This window comes from Hylaeus anthracinus, unplaced genomic scaffold (genome assembly GCF_026225885.1).
Source record: "Hylaeus anthracinus isolate JK02 unplaced genomic scaffold, UHH_iyHylAnth1.0_haploid 11982, whole genome shotgun sequence".
NCBI classification, from domain to species: domain Eukaryota; kingdom Metazoa; phylum Arthropoda; class Insecta; order Hymenoptera; family Colletidae; genus Hylaeus; species Hylaeus anthracinus.
Window position 1 is genome coordinate 13,208,010 of NW_026534330.1, and position 26,094 is coordinate 13,234,103.

The 26,094-nt window shown below is 39.2% G+C and overlaps 1 protein-coding gene across 4 annotated transcripts in view; it reads left to right on the top strand.

The window, feature by feature from the left end:
* Positions 1-26,094, top strand: part of LOC128886390 (fasciclin-1) — a 441,990-nt gene that overhangs the window by 257,966 nt on the left and 157,930 nt on the right. The gene's annotated exons all lie outside the window — the stretch shown is intronic.

A 26,094-nucleotide genomic window follows, 5' to 3' on the forward strand; every position in this document is an offset into this window, starting at 1 on the left:
AATACGTTAAATTTGAATTGGGTAGTACCGATCTTCGTTAGATATTCTTTATGTAAATAATGTATAGTATGCTCTCTGAGTAAGCCTTCTGAGACATGCTAGAGAAGTACAGTCAGTCCCATCAGTATTCGTACCCTCTATATCTGTTGAAGACATTTGTCTAAATTAAATGACAGGTTTGGTGTTTCTAAATAAATTTTTCGTTAGAATATTTCGTGTATAACCTTTTCAATTTTATATTATTAATTATATTATATTTACAAGTTTCTCACGTGTCTAATTTATTTGCCACCCTCGATCATCCCAAATCCTACATACATATATATGAAAAATTTATTTTGACTCGTTGTGTCTATCATTTAATTTAGACAAATTTCTTTAATAGACGTAGAGGGTACGAATACTTATACGACTGACTGTATATTCGCCTGATACATACATAACTCAGACCTAACCTGAACCAGACATCTCCAATTCCGATCAAACATGTATCCACTTCGAATTTGACAAATCAGAGCATCCCAATCTTGTATCTTAACGACTTCGCACGCGATTTCAAGCGATTGAAACTAAGAAACTAAGAAACTATTAACAAAAAGAAAAACCAAGTCGATCGATCGACATTACAATACCGCAAAGATCAAACGCAGAGCTTTGCGCAGGTTCCAAAGAGAGAAACGCCAGAAACAGGCATATTTGTGGCTCCAGGGGCGCCCCAAAGGGTGGAGGGCCTTTTTGTTGTCGCGCCATCAGCGACTGCCGCGGAGTTTGTTAACCCTCGGTTTCGGAAACAACGGGATCGCAAAAAGAAAAGCGCGACGACCCGGGATAGGGGGGTAGCAAAGAAGAAAGCAGGATTTTGCTGGAACGTGCGCGGAATATCGTGGAGCTCCGGCTGGCGCAAAAAGGAAAACAAATTAGCTCGCTCAAAGAAACGTGCTCCGCGGTATATTAGAGTCTGAGAGAATTCCATACAGCCGGGTACCCGCGGGGATCCTGGAATCCCGCTTGGTTGTGACCGGATGTTACGTTATGGAAGTGATATCGGATCTGAGAAATTAGATTGGCTTAGTAGGAGAACGGAATAAGTGCGACGGGCTCGTTGTTGTTGTTGTTGCATTATGAGAAAAAGTGAAGCGGTCTGATTGCTGGGCTGGTTTTAGCAGACGGGTATCAACTTCGTGCTGTTTGAATTTCTTATTTAGCCTGTCGTGGCTTCTAATTGCGATTTCTTCTGGAAATTAGACTCTTTTTCTACGAATTCTACTCCTTGAATTTTTATTTGAAGACTGTAGGGTCTAAAAATATTGATTTATCGAGAGGACTCGTGAACTAAAAAGGTTCATAGCCTCTGTTAATTCTTCTTCAAGGCTTAGAAAGCTAAACTTGATCGTTGTACTATTAACAAGTCCCCTTGTACTATTAACTCACGAGGAGGATGTGTAAAATAATGTCAAATTATTTAATTTGTTTGCTTGGTGTAAATGAATGTATGAATGTACATAAGATGTAGTTCCTTTGATCTTCATACAGTTGTTTATCATTAATCGAGACAACACTCGGAATGCAGTTTAACTCCTTGAAAGACATCGGCACACGCGTGTACGTCAACTTGTATATCAAAATCACCATTATTTACAATCGCTTTTAGAATGAAAAAAGTATACAATATTAAAGCGAGACGCCATATTTGTAGGTCAAAATCGACTTACAGATAGAGATTGCTTTGGTCTTTTTATACTCGATACAATCAAAAACAAATTCCACTTAAAATTCATCCCTCAAGAGGTGAATTTGGTTTGAATGAATATTTATTCTCACAGGATTCGAAGATGACTAATCCCATCTAAACCATAATGATTTGGTAAATTCCTTTCACTATAGGCTTCAACTCGTACTCTTACCCAACTAATCTCGCTGTATCTTGGCAATTAGCGAAAATCTGCGAGGTCGATCAAGAAAATCATCAACAACTTGGTGCTAACACTTCGATCTCGTTCGTTATACGATACCCTAGGCCCGAAGGCCAACAAGAAGCCTAGTCGAGTCCAGATATGAGGCGCAATTCAGGAAAACAACGGAGGCTGGAGGTAACCCAAAGCGATGGACGGTTCATTAGGTTATCTTGGCTGGAATTTCGATGCGTTTTACGACGGTAAGGGGATACTATAGCGCTTTAGACACATCGATTCCCACCGTTCTTCGCCCAACGCGAATAGTGACGTAAACTTGGATGTGGCATTACTTGGCTGTTTACCAATATCGATCCCCGCGTTCGGTTAAGTATCCATCGAAGTCTCGAATGGCTCATTACTCCCTCGCGCAGGCAAGTGTCTCTATTAATCCGCAGCTAACGGTATTACGGAATCTGCGTTTATGCAGTGTTCGGGAACGCAATGCGAAGGTGAATGCGGCAATTTCACGATATTCAATGGGGCTGCTTCGAATTTTTGCAGAGGCAAAAGTGGAGTTCAAATGTGCTTGTCATTGGTTTTTGGGGTTAGAAAATAATTATCATTCAGTTATTCCCTTTTATAAGTCAGTGGAAAAATGCAACGAAAACTATCGGTGCCCTCTTGTCTCAGAAAAAGGTCTACTGACTTTCTCTTTCAGGCCATGAACTAACTCCAAGAGACCTTTCCCGGCAATGGTTTATTTTTGACCGTCGGGGTCTTAGACTTCGAGTCGCCAAGGGCTCGAAATATCCAACACTTGTTATTTGGAATGTGGGTGAATTAAAAAGAAGATATTCGTGAATTTTTAGAGAGATAGGACAAAATTTGTGGGTGTATTTGGCATAATCAAAAGTATAGTGGATGTGAATTATCTGCTTTCACGAGAATGATTAATGTTGAGTGGAGGGAGGTGCAGTTTATGGTGGGACGCTCCTGAAATACTTTGCGGAGCTGAGAAGTTGGTCAGCGAGTCTGATTGGTATTCTTAAAGGTTACAATATACAATTCTACAGTATTTCAGATTGTAATATAATATTCTATTAAAATAGTATTATTAAGATTGTTACACTGGTACCCAATCAAACCCACTAGCCAGATTTTGATCACTGCATAGTTCGTAATGATTTCATTAATATCATTCTCTCTCTCCTGTTTATACTACTGTATAGTACAGATTATTATATAGCATTCTATAGTATAATGAAGGAGATTGCACCTCTACTAATCAGACCCACTAGCCAGATTTTAATCTCTGCACAGTACTTAACGATTTCATTAACTTCATTCTTCCTCTTCTTCTCGTAATACATAATACTATAAAGCTCAAACACCATTGCGAAATAGTTCCCATCCCCATCTCGCGTAATTGATAAACGTTGCGCAAACTTTCTTTACATACAATTAAAATTTCCCGGCGCGTCCCGCCCCAAAGGGAAAATTACTTTCCGCTCAAGTAGCATCCGCATCGACGGCCGAGGCAAAGTTTCCGCGACATCGTCAGCGAAATTTAAATACTCCTCGCAACCGTGACGCGACGGTAATTGCGCCGTGACAATTTCAAAAAAATTCAAGCGTCGCAATCCCCCGGTGGAAAGTTGCGAAAGGACACCTTCGTAAACGAACCTTTTTAATCTTTCAAAGCGGCGTTCGAGAGGGTTCCCTGGCACAAAGGGCAACTTCATAGGCCATTGTGATCGATGATTTATCAAGCGGCAAACGAGAATCGTTTAAAAGTTGTCGAGAAGAAGTCGAAGAGAATCGCCAGACGCGCAGGACCCTTGTTTACAGCTTCTAACCATCCCTCTTCGTCCCGATGGAGGGGGGAACCGAGGTAAATCGAGTTTCATCCCCGTAAGAGGTTTCACCCTACCGCGTTCACCCTCGACGGTGGGTCAGGATTCGCGGCGACGTTATTGGCACGGGGGATGCGTTTATTTACTCGGCTTTTAAACGGTTCGCGGCGTCCATTGGTCCGCGCGACACGGAGGGTTCTAAATCAATTCGATCGTTACGCTGCGAGCATACCGGAAGGACGAGTACTCTGGATAGCTTTCGGGGGCCTGTGGCCACCGGAAGCCACGCTCAGAAATCACTGGCTGGAAACGATCACGAGGAAATTTTTTTCTGGACGACGATCGACGGAAACAGGGTTATCCGAGATTGAAGAACTCGATATTCGACAAATCTAGAAGGAAGGGTGTTTCGAGATTTGTTTCGGGAATTTCTTTGGGTGGTTGCAAATCAAGAACGTGGAGGAGCAATTTATTTTGCGAGGTAGGATGCTTTCCAGGTGATAAGAGGTTTGTTCTAGGGGTGTGGAGTCTAGAGTACATTGAATTATTCGACACTTCGTGCACACACATTCTACGAAGAAACTTTTCCACCCACGCCTAACATCTATTAAGTCTCTCTGAAATCCTCCCAAAACAAAAAGCTGTCAGAGCTTCCACAGGTGGAATAAAACAGTTTATCTCTCTTTCATACTTAAGGGTATTCAGTCATCCCGAGTGACGGCCGTTTTTTTTTTACGGTATTTTCTAAATTTTTCATAGCGAAATGAAAAAACACAGAGTTTTACACCCATGTAAAAAAAAGATAGGTGAACGGCGTCCATAATTCCGGCAGACTGGTTAATATGAGATAAAAAAAAAACAAATTGCATGTTAATCTGCAGATGGATGGCTATCGTCGGAACTAGGATTTTTTAAAAATCTTGAAATTTCAATTTTTTATATCCTTTTAAACATCAGACCCAAAATTTCATGATCTTTTGCGACTACTTTTTTATGAAAAAAAAAAACGGTTCAATATTTTTCATCCACCTACAGATGAACATGCAATTTGGTTTTTTTATTTCAGATTAGCCAGTCTGCCGAAATCATGGACGCTGTTCACCTACCTTTTTTTTAACATGGGTGCCATACGAGCGATAAATCTCGCGATCCGCATTATACTTTGGCTTAAAAAAATTCAAAGTTATAATTAAAGGCTGAATAAATATATAGTAATAATTTGGAAGCTCTGTGTTTTTTCATTTTGCTATAGAAAATTCCGAAAAAACCTTAAAAAAGAACGGCCGTCACACGGGATGAACTCCTTAAGGTAGATAATGCTATAATCTTTTTTTTAAATCAAATTCAAAGTATCACCTTTACGAATTTTATTCCAAGAAAACCTATACTGCCCACAGTTCCATCAAATCAACAAATACCAACGATCCCGTGTCCTCTCGTTAAAATCTCCCCGAAGATATACAAAAACATTTTACTACCCTTCACAATTTTATTCTATTTGAACACGAATCGATAGAAGCGTCCACGCGTCACCGATCGCAGCAAAGACAGCAACTCTCAAAAGCCAGGGAACTGACGTTCCCGACGCTGACAGGGTGGCGTACACACGGTGAAAAATCAATGCCAGTAGGCAAAAGGAAGAGAAACGGGTCACTTTGTACGCGCGCCAGGCCTTTCGCGAGAAAGGGTGAAAGCCATCGCTCTTACACTCAAAAATAGAGGAAAGGACTCGTGGCTCGAGAAGCGAGCGAGCATTGTTACCCGAAGTCTCTGTGTTGCCGTGCGTCCCTCTGCCCGTTGAAAAGGGTACAAGCAACCTTTCAACGGGGGATCCGTTGCCCTTTTGCGTCTAAAGGCTCGCGTCGGGGGATGCCAGACGGATCGAGATTTCCATTGGAAGGAAGCAGAACCATAAATCGAGCTGCTCTTGCACCCGAGTTGCGATAAATTCATCAACGAGCAATTATGCCTTTTGGGTGTCAATTTATGTTAGGTTAATGACTGAATTATTTCAGATGACTGTTACTTTAGATGACTAACGGATGGACATATCCTGGTGAATCTAATGACAACATATGCTCCCATCACATGAATTACATGAATATTAATGTGGGATTTATAGTTAGCAGTATCGATGTGGTGATAAAAGTACTTCATTACTACTAATAGTCGGAGATACAAAACCTCTTTAAAGTTTCAAACCACTCTGAAACTAGTTGCGTGCGACCGTGGATCTAGGTAAAAGAAAGATAGTGGAGTAGGTAAAACAAAGAGCGCAAACGGTTTGCAACACTAATTTCAAATCGATTGCTTCCGTGTGCGTTTGGCCTTAATCGCTTTTTTAAAACTAAACTACTGTTACCTGTTTCGCTTCTTATATATTATTACTCGCAGGTCGTCGCACTTTTGCTCTATCGCACTCACTCGCTATCACTCTCCCTCTCTCTCACACACTCATTCCTGCTGCCGTTCACCTGTCACATTTGTTGATGTTTTCGAATTTCCTGGTGACCGACAATTCGGAAACATGCGTTGCGGACAAAAACGTGTGAGCCGACCGGATTCAATCACCGATCGACGGCGATGATCGCCTGTAATTATTTTACTCCTACATTAATTTGAAAACAATTGTAATAGATAAAATGATTATTTAATAATGTACTAATGTCATGAAAATTTAATTATATTCTTGTCACTAGTGGAAATTTCAAAAAATGTTTCGAATAAATCTTAAAGAGAATCGAAATTAAATCGATTTCATTACATTCACGATCTACATTAATACCATCAGGACTATTCTACTTAATATATTCATAAAAATTCTGGTTTATTAAAATAATTATCTCCTCCAGCTACAAGTATTGAAACGAAGTAACACTTCCCTCGTCGCACAAGGAGAGAACACAGATCTAAAGCCAGTCCAACACCAATTACCAACCATAATTAACATCTTAAATTTCACCTGAATTTTGTTTACCATCGCGTGGCAAGATTCATAATTAAATACAAATCTCGACCAATTTCCGCCCATGGCGTTCTCCACGACTCATGGGAAGGAGGGAGAGGTAAAAAAAAAATCCCACGCGAACTCCGAGACGGGAATTTAATGAGAGTTTTTATCGAGTCGTTATAAAGTTAATCGAGGCAGCAACGAAAGCCCTGAAAACGCCGAAAGTCGTCGCGGGCTGGGTAACTTGGGAGAGTTGCCAGTTACCATGAAGTTACTGTAACCCATCCACTTGCCGAGACGAGCAGAAAGGAAACCAGCACGCTCGAGAATGGAGCCAGACAAGAAAGAGACGTCGATCGTTTCCCAAGCTGGTCGTGATCAATTAAAACTTTGCCTAGGGTTTGATTTATCGAACGATTCAAACCGATCGCGGCCACGCTGAAAGGACCAGTTTCCACCCCCGCGATTTCTTACCGTCCTCTTCGGGAAAACTTCCTCGAATCTTTCACGCTCGCGTTACTTCCTAGGCTGACTTTATCATGGTGCTCGCCGCAAGCATACCTTGTTTACCTTGGTCAGGGACGTCTGCGGATCGATTCTGTCAACTTCTTCACTGGTCTTCCGCACATTCCACGCTGTTTGATGTGTATCTCGACGACCACAATGGCTGTGGAAGGGTCGTTCAGTGAATAAACAATTTGGGAGTTGGTAAGCGTGAATAGAGATAGGGTTGACCTGTGGGATGTGGCCCAACGACGATCGTTTTGAAAATTGGAGATTTGGGGTAGGTGTGGAAGATATTGAGTCTGAAGTGGGTTGCTAGGTACTGTTATGGGTACTCCAAGTTAGGCCAATCAGTAGAGCATTTTTGTGTGACAAAAATAGTAACAGCAAACCGATTGTGCCGTTACGAATTTTTGAAAAAACGCTGAATTTTCCAGTTTTCCAGATTTTTCTCCATTTCTCATTATCCGATCAAGACGTTCAAGGTCTCATTCTGTAGGTATTTTCAGCACCTACATTTTATATCATTGGAGCATTGATATTGCTGCATTAGTTTAAAATTTATAAGCCAAAAACGACAAAAATCTCGATTTTTTAGCATTAAATTGTAAATAACAAGAAAACGGAACAAAGTTGGAAGTGAAACGCATCCCCTTTTATGTAACTGCACAATCGGTTTGCTGTTACTATTTTTGTCACAAAAACGCTGTTTTAATTCTCTACCGATTGGCCTAAGTGGTCGAAAGTGATGAGGAAGCTCCACTGAGCGGTTTCTAAAACGAAATTGTTTTTAAAATTGATGTTACTTCAATTGGGACGTAGGAGTTATGGAAACTTAATCCTTTGCACTCGAGAGGTGACTCTCAGTCATAATTAGGTTTTGCGCAGCAAATCTACAATACCTAATGTTTCTTTAGGTTTAATTACTTTGGAGCTCAAAGTGTCGATAAAATGCGTATCGGCGAGTTGAAGGCGACCTTATTCTCAAATCTAGATAGCTTAGAATTCATGGCAATAGAACGCTAAGAAACATCTCAAGTTGCTGACAGATACCAGAAAAAAAGGCCTCGAGTGCAAAGGGTTAAGATGTCCTAAGCAGTGGCGATACGAGATTATCTAAGATCGACGGACCTGTAATTTAAGGCATAACCCCGTCTCCATGATGTACGTCTCTTGAATTCAAGGGTATGCATACAACTAATCTACTATCATCCCCAACATTGACGCGATTAGGATTTCCTAAATCGACTAAATCTATAAGATTCAAAGCGCGTGTTCGTGATTGACGTTGCTCTAATCCAGTCTCGATATTTCCAGATTAATACGCGTACACGATGTGGCTATTATTTCAATATTGGATGCGTTGAAGTACTTAATAATTCTGTTGTGAAATGAAGTTGGTAGTTTGAGCCTTTTTGTATGTAAGCCTAAATATTTGTTGCAAATACGTTGTGGTGTAGGTTGGATTATTTGGAATAAAAGCAATTTTCGTTGCGTATTTTAGACTAAGTACCTTTCTCCGTTGTTCAGGAGAATATTTATCCATGTCCACAAATGCAAAAATTCATAAAATATCACCGATAAAACACAAATTACGCTATTTAAAAATAACAGATACTTTCATTCAAGTCTCAATTCTTTTTCTACACCTCTGAAAATATGAATTAACCCACAAGTACTCCATTGAACCTAACTCCTAATTTTCCCTGTTTCACCTCGCCAAATATACATTCCTCAAAAATTTCGAAATATCCATGTTCCGCCCTTCTCCGGGCAAATTTACATGGCCAGAGGAGAAAAACGCGCGGTACAAGCTGCAAAGTGTTAAAAGCGCGAACAAGGAAAGAAACTCTGTTGATCAAACAGACACAAGGGGCCCGCGGTGAATGCGACGCGCGCAAATGTAAGCATCGAATGCAAATGGAAAAGCATTGTTCGAGACGGGATTCGAAAAGGTGTAAGGGAGAACGAAACGCCGCGAGTCTGAATTTCAATCGTTCACGAAAATCGAGCGATCCCCCATTGGCAGCGATCGCACGATCGAAAAACAGGGTACACACCTGATCGTCCCGCGCAATCCTTCATAAATATTCAAATGTTTATACGAGCCGCGGAAGCGTATTTAGCGCGCGTGTCGACGCTCGGCTCATCCCCACGATGGCGGAGGACAAACACGCCGATAATGAAGATAAACGAGGAGCGAAGCCTCTCCTCGTGGGAACAACAGATCGTCCTTGATAGAGTGCAACCATGGCGAATGTAAGCCGACGTTTCGACGTCGAATTGTATCCTGTTTCCGACGGAATTCCTCTTCGCTGGAGACGCGATTGATCGCTCCGAACCCTTCGAGCGAAGCAGGGGCGCTCTTCGTGGCGCTAGGGATGTGCGAAATGCAGTTTTTGGGTTCTATGTTCGTCATTCGTCAGGGTACTTCTCCGAGATCACGCGGGGATGACTCAGAGATTCATCTGTGAGTGTCCAGAGGCGTAATTATATGAATACTTCAGGGGTAAGTAAGAGTTCTCCAGGAGGGGATTTAGAATTCACTTTTTTTTTTAATAAGAAATTACGAGGGTGATGGACTATCCTGGTGGACACTTCAGCTTAAGGGGGTATCCTAAATTAGGAGGCATAAAAAAAAGCGGTTTTTCGTGAATTTTTTTAGGATGGAAAAAAATAATTATTTCTATCGAACTTTTTATCCTATTTTTATACATATTTGAGTAGTCTGTACAAATTTTTTCAACAAGAAATATTCCAACTGAGTCGACTGTGACGCACATTTGTAGAGTACCTCACGATTAAAACCTCCTTTCGGCGGGAAAGATGTAGGTCGTAATATTTGGTTTGACACAAAAAAACCAAAAGAAATTTTCATTTGCATACATTTTTCTTCTATGTGAACTAAGTAAAACCCGCAAAAATGGTGAAATGTGAAATTACTGCGTTTGAAAAAAAGAACGAGTTCTTTGGGTGAAAAAAGTCACTTTAACTCGATAAAAAAGTTGTTTAAAATTTGTTTTGTATGAATTTTCTTAGTTTATATAAAAGAAAAATGTATGAAATGAAAATTTCTTTTGGTTTTTTTGTGTGAAACCAAAATTACGACCTACATCTTTCCCGCCGATAGGAGGTTTTAATCGTGAGGTACTCTACAAATGTGCGTCACAGTCGACTCAGTTGGAATATTTCTTGTTGACAAAATTTGTACAGACCACTCAAATATGTACGAAAATAGGATAAAAAGTTCGATAGAATTAATTTTTTTTTCCATCCTAAAAAAATTCACGGAAAACCGCTTTCTTTACACCTAATTCGGAATATCCCCTTAATCACACATACTTTAATTTGAAATAAAAAATGTTTGTTTTATTGAAACGAAGTTAAGACCATTATGTTGGAATACCCTTTGTATTTTCTCTGTATTATTTTTAGATTGGGGTCATTTATTCATCAATTACATTGAACTACTTCCTCAACCTGTTGTGTAGTAGAATGATATTATAGGATTAAGCGAAGTATGATTACTGCAAGGACGTTTCGGATCGTCTTACTTTCATCCCCTTGCAGACCACGAGTCATTCAACGAGAACCCGATAATACTTCGTAACGAAGAATTTTTATGATACTGAACTATTTTTAAAAACCACACGAAATTAACAGGGGTTTAAGTCATTGCTGCTCCGATACCGCAATTGTTTAAAAAGTACAACCCCTCGAAGAATATTTACCAATTCTCACGAAACCTGCCCTCGCAAAAAAAAAATGTTAACTGTGCCCCCTGAGAATACGAACTCGGTCCTATTTTTTCTTTTAACGAAAAAGGATGGATTTCTCTAAAAAAAATTGTCTCGACCTTCAAAAATGATATTTACTGTTAGAATATAAGTAAATTTAAATATAAGCAAAAGCGCCACTATAGGCACATACGTTAAACGTGCGAAGGAGACAGTTTTTTTTTCTTTTTATTTATGTACGAGCACGTAATAAACACTCGCTCTGTAAAAGCCAATATGAGCAGTCGTTTATTTTCCCTATCTACGAAAATATTTAACATTTACAACTTTAAAAATAATAAAAATACCAAAAATCGAAACGTCACTCACAGTGAACCTTAAAAGTAACACGATCGATTGCTTTATTTCTTCACCTCTCGTCGACTCGAATTTTGGAAAATAACACGCGTTTTTTTCAGTCTCTCGATCAGCATCGTTATCATCGCGAGCAGGAAAATGAACCGAAATCGAGCGAAACGCGAGGATCCGCGTTGACGAACGCGATTTCGCGACGTTCCTTTTTTTGCCCCAGCAAGAATGACTCCGGGCTGATAAAACTGCTCGATTCTCGCTCCGAATACCGACAGAATAGTATTGCCACATTCAAGGACCGCGTTGAACAATATCGCCGTCGCGGAATTGTTCGATCGGAGCAACGCGGAAACTTTTTTCACAATCGAATAAACCGCACAGAGACGGCGTAAAGGTTTGCACGATACGCGGAAATTGTTGCATAGGTGTACCTGGCAATTTTATTTAAAAAAAAAGAAAAGATCGAGTGCTTTGAGGGTGGAGTGCAACCATTTTGCGAAAACATTCGTCGTTTGTTTCGTCGATGTAACGTCTGTAAAATGTAAACTGTCGATTGGGAACAGTTGGAGAAACAGTCTGAAACTCTGAATATATCGTGCTGGCGTGAAATTCAAGTGAACAACAGTTTATAAGAATAATGAATAATGAATGAAAAGGGTCGTATTTCATTTTGTGCATTCATTTTGGGCTCTTAATAAGTGTGCAATATTTATTATAGATTATAAGAATAATGAACAAGGAATTAAAAGGGTCATATTTCATTTTGTGCATTCGTTTTGAGCGCTTAATAAGTGTGCAATATTTATTGATTATAAAATAATGAATAATGAACTAAAAGGATGGTATTTCATTTTGTGCATTCATTTATGGCTCTTAATAATTGTTCAATGTTTACTATTATTGTTTAATTTCTAATTCAATTCTATCGATGCTAGTATTCAATCTTTCAATGGCTAGCTTAAGAGACTGAAAAAGCAAAATAAAAAGATCAATAAAAAGAACAAAATTTCTGAAAATTCTCGTTACATTAATACTACACTCCGTTTATAAACAACAAAACCTTTCTACGATTCACACTCCTTTAAAAAATTAATTACGTTTACCTTATTCCGCGTGCATTTTCCTCGTTCATTGATGAAAAACACGGGTCTTCTCGCCACGTAATGGGTCCATTTACCATATCATGTCCAAGTATAATGCAATCCCTCCGTGGAAGTGCTCACCCAGAAAGATATTTCCTTAATGACAGTTCGTGGCATCCCCCTCTCAGCATCCTCGGCCCCCTGTGTCAACATTGAAACAGAGCACCACTACCATTAAAAGCATCGAATCTGAACGCTTCATACTTTCGATTCGTGGCATTGGTTACTCACGACGCTCTTAAAAGGTAAAAACAAATACGGCGCGGTGATTAAAGCAAACTGTAAAACAAAGCGCGCTGGCACCAGACGAGGGGAATTTGCGCGAAGTGCGCTTCCCGATGAAACACAGCTTCTCGAGGTGAGATCAACGTCAATAAAATTGAAGGGAACGCCCGATGAAATGCACGGAATATGGAATTGGGTCGACGAGAACTCGTTCCGCGAAAGTTCCATTATTCTGACTTTTGTGCAAGGGACAGTTGCCAACAAATTACTGGAAGTGGACGACTGGGAAAACATGTGGTTGCCTTTTGCGAATGCTTGATTTCTAAAGCAGTAATCAAGATTGAAAGGTGTTTTAACTTTTCCATTCAAGACCATCTTAATCTTGCTTCAAGTTTTTAGACTCCCTTCATTAAGACAAACTCTACTGAGACCTGCTAGGGTTGCTTTGCCCTACACTGCACCTCGTTCCACTAGACCCACGTATCACCTTTCCAACTTCAAGCTGGTCTAATTGACTTATGTTTGCAACCTAGAAGATCTCCACACATTTACGAATATAGTTGCCTCTATATTTGATCCTCAAGAAGCTAATGAATATTTACTAATAAATATTCTTATAAGAGGAGTAGAGATTATAACCACTTCCTTCAAACAGGGCCGCCACGTGGGTAAGAAGCGCCTGTGTGCTAGAAAAATTTAGCACCCTTTTCCATGATACATAATTGGTAAATTACAACAAATATACATTATACATTATACATTATATAATTATTTACATATTAACCCTCCGAGCTTTGGCTGGCACCAAATTTTTAATTAAATAACTAATATTTAATGTATCTAGAATGTCATTCCCAATAGATATAATTGAAAAGTCAGTTAAGCGTTCTTGACTCATTGTAGAACCTAAATAGTTCTTAATAATTTTTAATTCGGAAAAACACCTTTCTCCGGAAGCTACCGAAACAGGCAAAGTTAAATAAATGGGTAGTAAAATTGCTAAATTTGGAAATGTATCACTTAATTTATTTTCATACATAAAATTCAGAACGGCATGAGAATCCATCTCAGGTTTTATAAAACTGTAGCTTTGTATTGAAACATCTTTTTTTTTCTCCTTGCAAGTTTAGGAAAATCAGGGTCAATGTCCATCTGGTTTGCTATACCGCTCGCAGAAGTAATAAAATTTTCAAAATATTCATCGCCGCTAAAAGAAACGGTTCGCACTTTTGATTGATAAGTTTTCGGTAACTTCATATAAGAGCCCGCAAAGGATTATTTGCCCTTTTGTGGTTAGCCACTGCATGGCAGTAAATTCAAAGATTTCTTACAATTTCAGATAACTCTATTTTAACTTCCAAAATGCCGACAATCGAGACTGTCAATATTGCATACTATTTTCAAGCATTAACGTTTTCGCAGACAACCTTTCGGCAGCCGGACAAGCTAGCTCACCCCCGTTTGGTTCTTACCTCTCCCGAGCAATTTGGGCTCTCGGTGATTTAATGATTCATTACACCTTAGTTGTAATGGATAAAAAAAAAAATACACGTTGAGTAACTTCCTTCTTTTCAAAGTCTGTTAAAAAGTTCACAAATTCTTCTGACGATACGGCGCCCCTTCAGAGAAGCGCCCCCGTGCGGTGCACAACCCTCGCAACCGTACGTGGCGGCCCTGCCTCCGAAATAATCTTGCCCTCGATTTAACATTTATAACTCCCCAATAGCTCCACATTGCGCAATTGCTACAATCCTCCTTGACCTGTGAACTACCCCTCCATTCGCATACACAACATCGATCCTCCAGCGAATGCGCTCATTTTTCCAGACCAACGAGCACCTAAAAAACTCTCACCTGCGTTCCCCCAAACGTCCAACGCTGTATTCCCCCCTGAGAAAAACAAGGAATCGGTTGTTAATGAGCTTGCGAGCCTGCGGTGGTCCTATAATTTCAACGAGGGGGTTGCACTTAACCCCCGCCGCTCATTAACTATTTGGATCGCGCTGATTATGCCACTAATTGGTAATCAATATTCAGCATGACCATTAAAGCCGCGGGGATATCGATACCTCGTAACGCTCCTGCACTTCCGGAAGCTTGCTAATGCGACCGTTAAACGAAGGAAGCCTACCGAAATAATCGTAATAGCGTTTCCGCATTCGGATTCGCAACACGCGTTCGACACGGTTGACATTTAATGTTGTGGCGAATAACCACGCTCCGGAATGCTCGAGAATGGTTCCCAACGGATCGTTGTATCGCGCGTCGTCTACATGCCGCGAGAATTTTGGATGTTCTATCAATTATTAGGCAAAGATAGCGGTAATTGTCCCGTCTACCTTCTGGAAGAGGATTTTTGGGGAGGACGATTAGGGAGCCCTTTGTTGTCGTTTTACTCGGTTATTATTGAGTCTATCAGAAACATGGATGGAGTAAAATAGTTTCTAAATGTTGTTTTCTACAATTTCTGTTATGTTTGTTTTTATTGTAATCTGAGCGGTTGGCGAAATATCGCACCTTCTGTGGATGGTATCCCGTACTGGTTCTTCGCTAGCAAGGTGTTGATCTATACGTATTCATCTCGGTTACCATTGGGTCTATCAAAAATTTGTGTTCCACAAAAAAATTCCTAAATTTGATTTTGAATAACTTTTGTTATATACAAGATGGGACATTTGCTGAAATAAAATGGAAGAAATCAATTTTGTTTCAGCAAATATTTCTGTGAAACTTATACTAGTTTCGAAGATATCTGAGGTGCTAATAGTTATTGCCCCACCCTATGTACTTTTGCTGTAAAACCAGCCATAAGTAAAGCGCCGCACAATTTACGAATATAATTGCCTTTACATTTGATCCTCATGGAGCTAATAAATATTTCTTAATAAAATTAAAGAGAAGTACAAATTATAACCACTTCCTCCAAAATAATTTTGCCCTCGATTTAACATTTATAAGTCGCCAATAGCTCCACATTGCGCAATTCCTAAAATCCTACTTGACATGTGAACTATCCCTCCAGAAATTTTTCTCTTCCGCTATTCCAACAAAATTTAACTTGTCCGATATTCTAAATTAAAAATGAAAGCCACGATTTGTCGAAATGTTTCGAAGGGAAGCCCGCATCGAATTGCTTCTAAGGAATTCTATTTATGCGAGACGACGACCAATCAAGCCGGATTCAGGCTCGACAGAATTAAGCTTCCCGATAATCATTTTCGAATTATCCATGCGTCACAAGCCCGGCCTGAATCGGCAATCGATCATCCCCCTTTTAAGGGTGTTCCATCAAGGGCGCTGCCAAGGGAGAAGGATTCATGAGATGTCATGCGAAACCTGGAGGATTCAGGGGAACGGTGATCCCCGTCGCGTGGGGTCAAATTTGAGGGGTCGTCTCGTTGGCGCCAGTTCGACGCCATGGCGAACCGTCCCCTGGAAATTCATTTCTTCGACTTGTTCAGCAGGGGACGCGTACGACGATGAGTCACGAAACACGTAACAAGAATTTCCCGCTTGTATCCTCGCGCTTATCGCAAATTACGAGCGGGGGATTATGAAATGTGGAAATCAGAGGTGTATCCCCTCCCTGTTGCGCCGATAAATGGGATCGATGGAATCTCCGAGAGATAAATATTTCACCCTTCGCTGTCTTCGCGAGTCACTGAACCACGAATTGTAATCTGAATAATCAAAATTATTGGAGTCGTGTTTTTTTTGGGGAGGGTCGTTGCATGAGATTGCTAAGTGAAATGCAAATTGAGCAGGCAGTCTTCGATATATGGGTGGATAATAATTTGGCTAGTGTGGTTACTAAGGGATGATTCTAAAGACTTGAATAAAATATTAGTAACACATACAATTGACTGTTTGGACGGTGGTGTTTGTTAAATTATTTCTAATTTGAAAATTCAACTAAAGACCTTTGCTGAAATCCGCTGAGGTCTTTTTAGAAGCAAAATGTGAAATTTCATCATTTTCCATCGAGTCATTTGCAATTTTTGCGGGGCATACATGTTCTCCACTCGTGTTATTATTACACCAGACATTTTACCTCCCACGCAACGATGGACAAAAATAATACTAAATATCATAATAAGAGTGGAGAACATGGTTCTCGTTTCTGGTTTTGTGAAAATTAGAATCGATCCTAGGAAGGGTCACGTTAAAGAGCTGTGAAGTTTGAAACTTTGACTCACCGATTCGCCCCTTTCTTCGATGCGTCGGTCTTAGGGTTGCGTATTGTATCGCGAAAGGGTGCCTCGAGTTTCTTTTTGTTTCACTTTCGCCGCTGCACGCCCGCAGCCTTTCGTGATATTAATAATACGCAAAGTACGTTGCCTAATGAGTGCAACGGTGATAAAGAACACGCGAGCGGACTGCTTTAATTGCGAGCGATAAAGGTGCGATAAGAATCTGCTGTATTATGTAAACCTGGAAGCTCGATACGGTTTTGCGTTAATTTCGCGATAACTCTGCACTTTGAATTAGTTGGGCATGAAAATAGTCGAGCATTTGTTCACTTCTGACTTCTATAGTTTGTCCATTTTCCTTGATAAAGCAACTCTATAGCTCAGAGGCAAATTGTGTTCAAATTTTGGAAATTTAGTATCTCGTGTAGCAATGGAGAATCGAACGACTTTACATATTTGTCCAAAACTTCTAAAATTTCGACTGAATATAGGAGGTTAGAATATTATTTACGTTATATAACTTGCACCTTTTCGCCGAATAACTTTTGTACAAATATTTTTACTAGTTTCATTCCTTCATTCACAGACATCCTAGAATACTCGATACGAGTAAAGTTAAAAAGATTTTTCTTAACACGGACAGATTAATCGTTGCGTCATTGTGACCAGTTCAGTCTAATGAACAAAGCCAGGACGTTATCCTACTGTCAACATGATTGACTTCATTGTATGAGAGGAATGCTATGCGCGAGCCTCTTTCTTTGCTATCGAGAACTCGATGTCCCTAATTCAATCGAACTTTCATTGGGTAGTCCTTATCGAACTGCTTATTGTTCTCTATGAATGACAGTATCGTCCATGGAAAAACGTATATTCCATCATTCATATCCTCGTGATATTTAACAGAATTCGAGATACGTGTTTTTCATTAGGGATACAAGAAGCTATTTCAAAATAATAATTTAAGTAAAGCATGGTGACTTCTTAGTTGTAGAAAGGCTACTGTTTACGCACATTTCTGCGGAGTTTATAAAACGATACAATCACATTTAATGGATTAAAGATAAAAAATGAATGTGATATATAGATTGTCAGACATAACTGCTGGTAGTTAAAAATAAAATATGAAGAATCTAACATAAGGAAAATTACAGAATTATTAAATACAGAATTTTCATCAGGATACAATTTTCTCTACAAAAAAATAAGATATGAAGAAAATATTATTAGAATACTATATATAATTCCTGGTACTCAAAAATAAAATTTGAAAGATCTAATATAAGAAAAATTCTACACTCCCTAGAAGTACAATTTTTTGTACTCGAAAATAAAATAAAAATGGAATAACATTAGAAAAATACTATTAAAACGATCGAAACAATTTGACGATGACATGAAAAGCGCAAGAGCACGAAATTCGGGGTACATAAGAAGCAGGAACAATTTAAAATTACAAATTACACTTTGGGTGTTCCAAGCCTGGCTTGCCATAATTAAAAAGAAGGAGCCGCGGTCTCGAAGCTCGTGAAAAGTTATTAAATTAAACTTTTCCCGTGGATCCTCGCGCACATACAAATCTCATCCGACGGGCCGCGTTCAATTCAACGCGAGAATGGAAAGCTGTTTGCCCTCTCATATCGTCTTCGTTGGCTTTCGTTGCGTCTGCGGCGCGCATATCGAAAACGCATCGCGAATGCATTATTTGCCACGTTATTCCATGCATCGCTGAGCCCTCCTCCATTGTAAATCGGCCGGGTGTGCTTTTGTTGGGAGTATCGCGAAGATTCGAGAAGCTGGGAACCCTGCGCGCTATTAATTTGCATATTATATTATTATACGCCCTATATCACGCGCGAATGGCCCGACAGTTCTTCCTGAAGGTACGAGTACGCGTTGGCGTGGACTTAAATTTGTTTAGGAACGAACTGTGGGGATTGTAGGAATTAATATTACTTAATACCCACGATTAAACTCAACAAGCGAGAGTGTTTATTGTTTACACTTAAAATATACGTTACAGGAAAATTCGAGCCGTACGTTCTATACGTGTTCGTTCACGGTCGTGACTCGCTACTCACTCGTTACTGACTGCCGACTGACTGCTGCCGTGTCCTGCCGGAATTCATACCTGGTTCACGATACGGACAGCGAGTCCGGGAAAACCCCAAATTCGCACATTTGGCGACCAAATGTGCAAACGGTCCTCGGCAGACTCGAACGCCTGAGACCTACCTAACAAATTAATATAAAGGAAAACAAAATTAGAAAGCGGAGGCCTGTTAGTGACGAAGTCGCTACAGAACCAACCTATTTGTAGTTCTAATTCTGTGGCCAGGGACTGTACTACCAAAAGCTGAAATGCGAACCCCTCTACTTTCTCGGAAACAATATTATGTTTTTAACGTCAGCCAAATTTAAAAACACCATTGGGCAATGGCGCGTGGAGAGTTAGGCGGTGGTTCGGACGCGTATCTGAGATCGACGCAGACGTGAAATTTCACGGTATTGCCTGAAATAGCATTCTCTTTGAATTTGTCGAGGACTGCAGACCGTTTGCGGTTCGATGTCGCCTCTGTCGTTGCAACGCGATGCACGGTGCACATCCCGAGCGTGGCGCGGATGCATTATTCGCCGCGTTATTGCACGCGCCGTTGAACCGGCTCCATTATAAATTGGTCGGGTGCGCGTTTGTTGGAAATGTTGCCCGAGGGAGGCAGAGTTGGGTGCAGAACGACCAGACGGGGGAGGAGGGACCAGTCTGAACCCGGTGAAAGCTCTTATATTGAATACGTGGCTTACATCTCGATATCTCGATGCACTTACTCGATCCTCCGCCGATACGTCTTGCCACCAGCCCCCAAAGAAGAACGATGGACACCCAGTATGAATTATTATTGGGAGGAGGGTCGTGTGCAAATCGTGCCATTCGTGCCAGTTGTGAATTTGTTTGGGGACAATAAGAAACTTTATTGGAATAATAAAGAATTTGAAATTATAAAAAATTGCAGTGGGTGGACTCTCCCAGGGCCGTAAATTCTTAACTAGCATTACGTAATGGTTACTTTGACCAAGTAATTAAACTAGCTGATTATTGTTCCTCGCTTAATTCATATATTTATATATATATTCATGTATTCATGTTTATTTTGTGTGCAACCCTTTACGGGCCATACAAGGAACTTCCAGATTTCCGATTACAGCGCCATCTATCGCGAATAAATAAAATGTTTGGAACTAGTGTTATGAAAACGTTTCATAGCCAGTTTTCGCAGTGCATGATAAAAAATGAGGTGTTCCATTAAAAAAAAATCATGTTGACCTTGACGTGACTTTGACCGGTCCTTTGAAGGTCAAACGGACACGATTGTTCAATAGAATTTTTGAAACCCTAAAACATTTCTCTAAACCGTTTTTCTCACAAATGTTCCATTTTAGAAATATTTGACTGTTTCCATACTTTTGGAGCACCTTGTATGTATACACATGTATTATATACGCATAAATATAATAATAATAATATATGTATATAAATTATATTATTTCCGTTTAGTTATTTTAAAAAAAACTAAAAAACTACTGGACCGAATTAGAACAAAATCTAATCAGCTCTAAGTTAGATTGATACACATCGATTACATCATCGATCATTTTGATCTTGCTATTAGTTTTTTAGAATACGTTAACGAGAAATTTGTTTACATGCGTGCGTGCGTGCGTCACGCGCGCGCGCGAACAATTTGTTAAAAATAGACTAAAATTGCTCCAATGACCTTGAAACATGGAGATCTGCTAAAAAATCGATTTTTCATTTTAGGGGCAAATACAGTAACTTCCTTATAAATCGGGAAATTAATAATTGCCATTACAAATTTCTTCAATAGGCATAGAGGGTACGATTACTTACGGGTCTGACTCTTTGTATACGAATAAAGATAATAAGTAGATTCCGGAAGTATATTTTTATAGGAAATAGTTAAAAGAATGGGACCTAGACAGAAATTTTGTTTTGAAATTAGAGTACTACAAAAATACATTTTTTATTTTGCATATTTATGTTTAAAAACATATGAAATAGTATTAGGTGGACTGGAAACTAATTTCGTTTTTGCAATTTTAAATACTTGTCTATCACTCATCAGGCCATTGATTTTTATCGATCTGGCATTGAAAATTTGTACACTAGATGGCAAGAGGCTGTTGATAACGAGGGCGATTACATAATTAATTGAAAATAGAAATTTATTAAAACTTTGTTTGAATTTAATGTAAAAGAAACAACATTACTTTCCAGTCTAATAATATATTACTTATTATACTACATTTTATCCAAATTTTTCATGCATATTTTGCATATGCATGTTACATATTTATCGTGCATAACCTTGCGCAGTCTAATAATAAGAATAGAATAGTTAATAATAAGTTAAGAAATACGAATAAGAAATAAGAAATAAAAATAGTTAAAGATAGTTATTAAATCAACAGATGGGGGTCTCCATTTCTTATAATAATGTTACTCCTTGCGAAACGGACCCCGTCGCTCGGTCTGTACGCTAAAACTTCGTCCACTGATCCTTTTCAATAGCGCGTATCTGCTCCAGCGAGCCGGGATTACTTCAATTGCGCAAACAACCCAGCACCGTGATTCCGTATCCTAAGCTCTAGCGGATTCCCGAAGAAGTTTTCCGAAACTCCGCGCGGATCGACAGGAGATTGTGGGGTAATCTATCCTACTTGATGAGATCCGTTTGGATATCCTACGGGTGGTGTACCATCGAGCACTAGCCGTGTATATTCATTTTCCAGGACGAGAGTGGTCCTCCCGCGAATCCATAAATTCCCGAGGAATGCATTGTTACAGGTCCCTCTGTTATTACGCCCCGATATGGTGTCGTGTCCGAATATGTCTGTTTCATCGCGTAATTTGTCGCCAGAGTCTCTCGTTGGAAGAACAATCAACGGACGAATCACTGACGGGGCTAATCAAACGTTGAGCAACTACGAAGTGCCAATTAACAGATGAATTTCATTGAGAATCATCGTCGCGATCAAATGTCACGCTTTCTATCGCAAATTATCTAGCGTACTTATTCGACAAATTGTAATCGTCCTTAGAGATACACTGAAAACAAAATAAAGAGAAAAGAAACGAAGTGCGGATTGAAAATAAAATAACGCAGCAAAGAAACTGATATGACATAGACATATTTCCAATGAATTATATTTCTGAATTTATATAAAGAAATGTATGGGTCACTTCGCTATAATTTTTGGAATTTTAATTGTTATCGAAGTCTACAGAGAAATACAAATTGTCGCAATAAGCGTGATCGTTCGATACGCAAACCCTACCAAACAAGAAATCTTTCGTGTCGATTCATTATTAATATCCAAGCAACTGCACATTCGAACACGCGCATGTTAATTAGTATACGATGAGATAATTGGTAATGCGAATTCAGACTGTGGTCTATTAACTGTACAACCCGTTCGTCGAAGCCCGCAGGAAATTTCAGATTAATTAGTGGAAGCAGAACTGGGATGCGGTCGATCCACGTGCCTGTATGCTCCATAGCGATCGGTTTGCCTTCGAGTTGCGCGATAATACTCCCATCCGTTTATAAGAAACAGCCCCTCGAGTCATAGCAAACCGAACGACAATCGGATTTCGCCCGTTATAGTGACGTAAGTGTATCCTCGAGAGGCTCGAGTGCTCCTATACTGTTACGGATGAAACTGTGCAATAATAATTTTATTGCTATACTATGTATTAATACTACGTATTAATACTAAAATTCTAATGAACCTGACTATTATGCATTATTAACTTCCCGATTTATAGGGAAGTTACTGTATTTGCCCCTAAAATGAAAAATCCTCATTTCATCCTCAAGAACACCTCATTTTTATCATGCACTGTGAAAACTGGCTATGAAACGTTTTCATAACACTAGTTCCAAACATTTTATTTATTCGCGATAGATGGCGCTGTAATCGGAAATCTGGAAGTTCCTTGTGTGGCCCGTAAAGAGTTGCACACAAAATAAACATGAATACATGAATATATATATAAATATATGAATTAAGCGAGGAACAATAATCAGCTAGTTTTTATTATTCTTGTAACCCTTTGCACTCGGGAGGTAATTCTCAGTCACCACTAGGTTTTCTTTAGGCTTAATTTTTTTGAAACCGAAGTGTCAATAGAATGATTGTCTAATCTACAAGATATCAGAAAAAAGGCCTCGAGTACAAAGGGTTAATCTGTGTTATTCATTAAATTTCTTGTTTTAATATTATTCCATCTAACAAAAATTCTTATTGTATAGTTTTCAATAAATTTCTGCTTGAATTTTTCTCATATCTATTTGTGTGCATTTTACTCGATAACTTGAAAAATTTAAGTTAAAAGATATCTAATCGAGGAAACTCAGATTTGTTGGAGCAAAATAAACAGCTTCCAATCATATTTAAATAAAAAAATCTTTACATAACAGTCTTATACATCACTTTATTTTCATTTTATATTGTTCAAATTTAGATAAACATGGTATATTCATCCAGAAAAAGCCTGAGGAACAGTGGGATGACGTTGGTAAGCGTCGTTACAGCTACCCTATTTCCGGACCCTTTGGACATGCTAATTAAACCGGCTAATAGCCAGTCCGGCCTTGGCCGCCCATCAATCGATTTAACTACAAATTCAATTGGACTTTGCTTGTTAAACGGGAAAAATAATTACCTCGCCCAAAGGTCGAGGTAAAAAAAGTACACGTAACTCGTTAACTGGTTAGTTTCGCTTATTGTCGGACTTGTTTTGTCTGCGAGCTTCTTTCTTAATTCTGCCCGCATACAGGGTGTCCCACGATCAGTATTTCGATTCAGAAGCAGAATATTCTTGATGCAGATATTATATAATTCACGTGTAAAATGGGGCACAATTAATTCTTACAATATTAATAAATATACAAATGTATTCACGGGATAATTAGCGTATAGAATGCTATAGAGTTATTTAAATTCTGAATGAAGTATAACTAATTTATACAATACAACTTCAGATTTTAAATTAAAGTTGATAATATTCAAGCTTTAATAGCCGCGATCAAATATTTCTGAACTCTATTCTGAAGTACTATCCATCGAGGTAGCTCCCACGATTGTTTCAGTCAAACGTGTGCCCCAAACGGTTTTCGAAATCAATTTCCTCTTAAACAGAGCCTCGTATGAAAAAATTTTATTGCACCTTTTCGATACAGTTTTACACATATAATTATCTACTACTGAGTTACCACTCCCAATTATACCAATTTAGGAACATTCGCCTTTAATTGCCAAATAAAAATTCCACTTTTCCTTGAAATAAAGATTTCCCAACCCCTCGAATGCTTTAACATCTCCTTTTCCTTGACAGGACCCTGGCGAAAGGAAATCTTAAATCTCATCTTATCCACGAAAATATTCCAGAATCCGACTTTGTGGGAAACATGCTCTGCGTTTAAGATTCCGCGAGCATCCGACGTGCAGAAAAGGATGTCAATAAATGGCCCCGTTGCAAAGCATAGAATAACGCAGGATAGAGAGTCAGTGTACCCTTTGGAACACCACTGGAAGGCGGGAGTCTCAAAGCAAACTAAGTTGTATAAATCAAAGGCTATTCCGCCAGCAACAATTTGATATAGATGCCCTGGGAGGCGAGCTTTAAAAGAGAGAAACGTCGAATGAGCTGAAAACCGAAAAAGAAGTGTCTGGACTCGGTGGAGCACGCACACGCCGACAAAGAATCTTTCAATGTCGTGCATCGTTTTAAGCAGAGAGGGAGGAAAGGAGTTTTATTTAAACCGTGCGCATGCATTTCGCGATATTTTTCTAAAAATTCTTAATGAATTTTGCAGCACGCGCGAGCCGGAAATATTGTGGGAGCGTTTCAACAGATATTTCAATGTATGCGCAAGCATAGCTTGTACTAAAGGTTGATCTTCCCGAAAACATTTTTAAACATTTTTAGCCAAGCCATAGGAACATTTGGAACGCTCTGTGTGTGTATATGAAAGGGCGAAATTTAATCTTCACTGTGCGAATTCGAATGGGAATTAAACCTAGTCCACATCTACATAAATGCAGTAAACCTACCACAAGCCGTCAAATGATTGTTTTCATACTTTAGTATACAGTTTTTATACAAAATATTTATTTCTCTCTATTTAGTTCCGCGTAAAATATCTTTTTACTTAGAAGTGTTTTCGAGACTAATCATTCGTCCAATTAAAGTAAAAATATATACATAAGTATCATTCGTCCAATTAAAGTATAATATATAGTTACAAATGAACATCGATAGGTTTAGTGTTAAGCCAACAGACTGTTTCGAATAATATAGAAAATTCATTCGCGGGAATAAATTTAAGTTTATTTTCATTCCCTGTCGACGTCTACAGGGGAATTTTCTTAGAAGCTATAAGATCGTTACTTTACGTTCCAGAAGAAGCCACCGAACAGAACGTTCGCAGCGACTTAATGAAAGGTTGGTCCTTTCTTGGGGAAAAAACATATTCCGTCGCTTTCCCGGCGAAAGCACTTCCATGTTTTTTTTCTCCATTTCGGCCAAAAAGGCGAGGGAAAACGTGACTCAAGGCCAGGGATATAACGCGAACGGGATCGACTTCGCGCAGAGCTAATTACGCATTGATAACTAACGAGCTTCCTTTGTGCAAATTTTCGGGGAGACGAAAGACCCTGGGAAATTTTATTCGACGCGCCGGATTAAACGCCTTTGCCCGTGCGGAACGTGAATCGCTAATTCGGCACGTACAATCGCACGTTTAATCCGCCGTGACTCCAGTTACTTGATCCCCGCGTTAGTCCCTGCGCGAAGGTATGTCGACCCCTGACGGGAAATCGATGCTCGCCCCCTTTTTACTTTTTAATCACGACATAGGACATCCAAACGTATACAGTGTATACGTGTATATATATGAAATAGTAAACTATAAAAAATATATACAGTGGGTGTAGAAAGTATTCGTACACCGATCATTTTCAAAAAAACTATGTGAAATTGTAATTTATTAACGTATTTTTTATAAACAATACCATTCTATATATTCTCGGAAATCTCTGGACTAGATAGAGTACAAAAAAAAATAGCTATTTATGTAAGTTGCGAAATTAACAAGAAAATAACAATTAATCGATAGAAATATTGAAGCAATAAGTATTCGCACAACTGTGTAATTTTTAAAAA